We start from the raw sequence: 2,500 nt of genomic DNA on the forward strand, positions 1-2,500 counted from the left end.
ATACCGCCCTCTATGAGACGGCCGGCCGACTATGATGTCGATGTCGCCTACAGCGCCCGCTTGACGACCCAGAGTAAAACGCCTGCTGCACCCCCTCTTCACCGCAGGTGACGCAAATCGAGTCAAAAGTGGTGGACCGACGGTCACTCCAGCCGCACCTGTGAATGCGCCACCCCCACCGCCCGACTCGCAACTCGAGCGGATGTACGGCGGACTTTTCCCGCAATCGTACATTGCAGTCCACCCCTATATCTTCCACTTCATGAAGAGTTATCTCCCAAAAGCCAAAGTCCCGCTGTCCCAATACATGCTCTGGACGGCGGGCCGCGAGACGTGACGCTCGGTGGCAAAGAGTGCGCCGCTGAGGATATAGAGGGTCCGTCCCCCCGCACAGTGGTGACGGTGTGCGGGTAGTGTTTCCGACACCTCTTCCTGCGGTGGCAACTCTGGGGCAGAGTCGATACTCGCCCACTGGTGGAAGGTAAGCATTCTGCTTTACATCAGTACATAACTAATATTTCAGTCGTCTGACGTCCCTCCTTAGTAAATGATGCAGGACCACATACATAGATGATACATACTGTAAACTGGGGAGGACAGTGTGAACCGCACTCGACCCAGTCACCCTATCTCACAGTCCACTCTGTGTGTAACAAAGCGAAAGCACCAAAGCACTATCGTTCAACAACATCCATTTTATCCTCGCTGCCACAGGACACTATCCAAACAACGACAAGAGGAACGTCACGTCCACTAATAAGACAGAATGTCTCACATCACCCGCAAACAACGCAGCTCAAATCAGCCAGCAACACCCACAGTGGTCCACCCAGTATCAACACAGGACGCAACGCCACGCCACAACACAAAAGGTACAAGTAATAAAATACCCTTTGGCCACACCCCTTATAAAGGCATCGAACCAACCCACCACCTGACACCAGCCAAACGTACATCCTGATTTGACACATCTCTGGCAACCTAACCCACGTTGGCCCTTAACCTAACCCACGTTGGCCCTTAACCTAACCCACGTTGGCCCTTAACCTAACCCACGTTGGCCCTTAACCTAACCCACGTTGGCCCTTAACCTAACCCACGTTGGCCCTTAACCTAACCCACGTTGGCCCTTAACCTAACCCACGTTGGCCCTTAACCTAACCCACGTTGGCCCTTAACCTAACCCACGTTGGCCCTTAACCTAACCCACGTTGGCCCTTAACCTAACCCACGTTGGCCCTTAACCTAACCCACGTTGGCCCTTAACCTAACCCACGTTGGCCCCTAACCTAACCCACGTTGGCCCCTAACCTAACCCACGTTGGCCCCTAACCTAACCCACGTTGGCCCCTAACCTAACCCACGTTGGCCCCTAACCTAACCCACGTTGGCCCCTAACCTAACCCACGTTGGCCCCTAACCTAACCCACGTTGGCCCCTAACCTAACCCACGTTGGCCCCTAACCTAACCCACGTTGGCCCCTAACCTAACCCACGTTGGCCCCTAACCTAACCCACGTTGGCCCCTAACCTAACCCACGTTGGCCCCTAACCTAACCCACGTTGGCCCCTAACCTAACCCACGTTGGCCCCTAACCTAACCCACGTTGGCCCCTAACCTAACCCACGCTGCACCTTAACCTAAGTTACGCTGCACCTTAACCTAAGTTACGCTGCACCTTAACCTAAGTTACGCTGCACCTTAACCTAAGTTACGCTGCACCTTAACCTAAGTTACGCTGCACCTTAACCTAAGTTACGCTGCACCTTAACCTAAGTTACGCTGCACCTTAACCTAAGTTACGCTGCACCTTAACCTAAGTTACGCTGCACCTTAACCTAACTTACACTGCACCTTAACCTAAGTTACACTGCACCTTAACCTAACTTACACTGCACCTTAACCTAAGTTACACTGCACCTTAACCTAAGTTACACTGCACCTTAACCTAACTTACACTGCACCTTAACCTAAGTTACACTGCACCTTAACCTAAGTTACACTGCACCTTAACCTAAGTTACACTGCACCTTAACCTAAGTTACACTGCACCTTAACCTAAGTTACACTGCACCTTAACCTAAGTTACACTGCACCTTAACCTAACTTACACTGCACCTTAACCTAACTTACACTGCACCTTAACCTAACTTACACTGCACCTTAACCTAACTTACACTGCACCTTAACCTAACTTACACTGCACCTTAACCTAACTTACACTGCACCTTAACCTAACTTACACTGCACCTTAACCTAACTTACACTGCACCTTAACCTAACTTACACTGCACCTTAACCTAACTTACACTGCACCTTAACCTAACTTACACTGCACCTTAACCTAACTTACACTGCACCTTAACCTAACTTACACTGCACCTTAACTGTCACATGTAACGTCACAGGAATGTAGCTTTGCCTAACAGCAACCCTCTGAACATAGTTCACTGCTTGGATCCTCTGGTGTCATGTGTATTTCTTGATGCCATGGTGCGT

Source organism: Schistocerca gregaria, unplaced genomic scaffold (assembly GCF_023897955.1).
Source record: "Schistocerca gregaria isolate iqSchGreg1 unplaced genomic scaffold, iqSchGreg1.2 ptg000806l, whole genome shotgun sequence".
In the NCBI taxonomy this organism is placed as follows: Eukaryota; Metazoa; Arthropoda; class Insecta; order Orthoptera; family Acrididae; genus Schistocerca; species Schistocerca gregaria.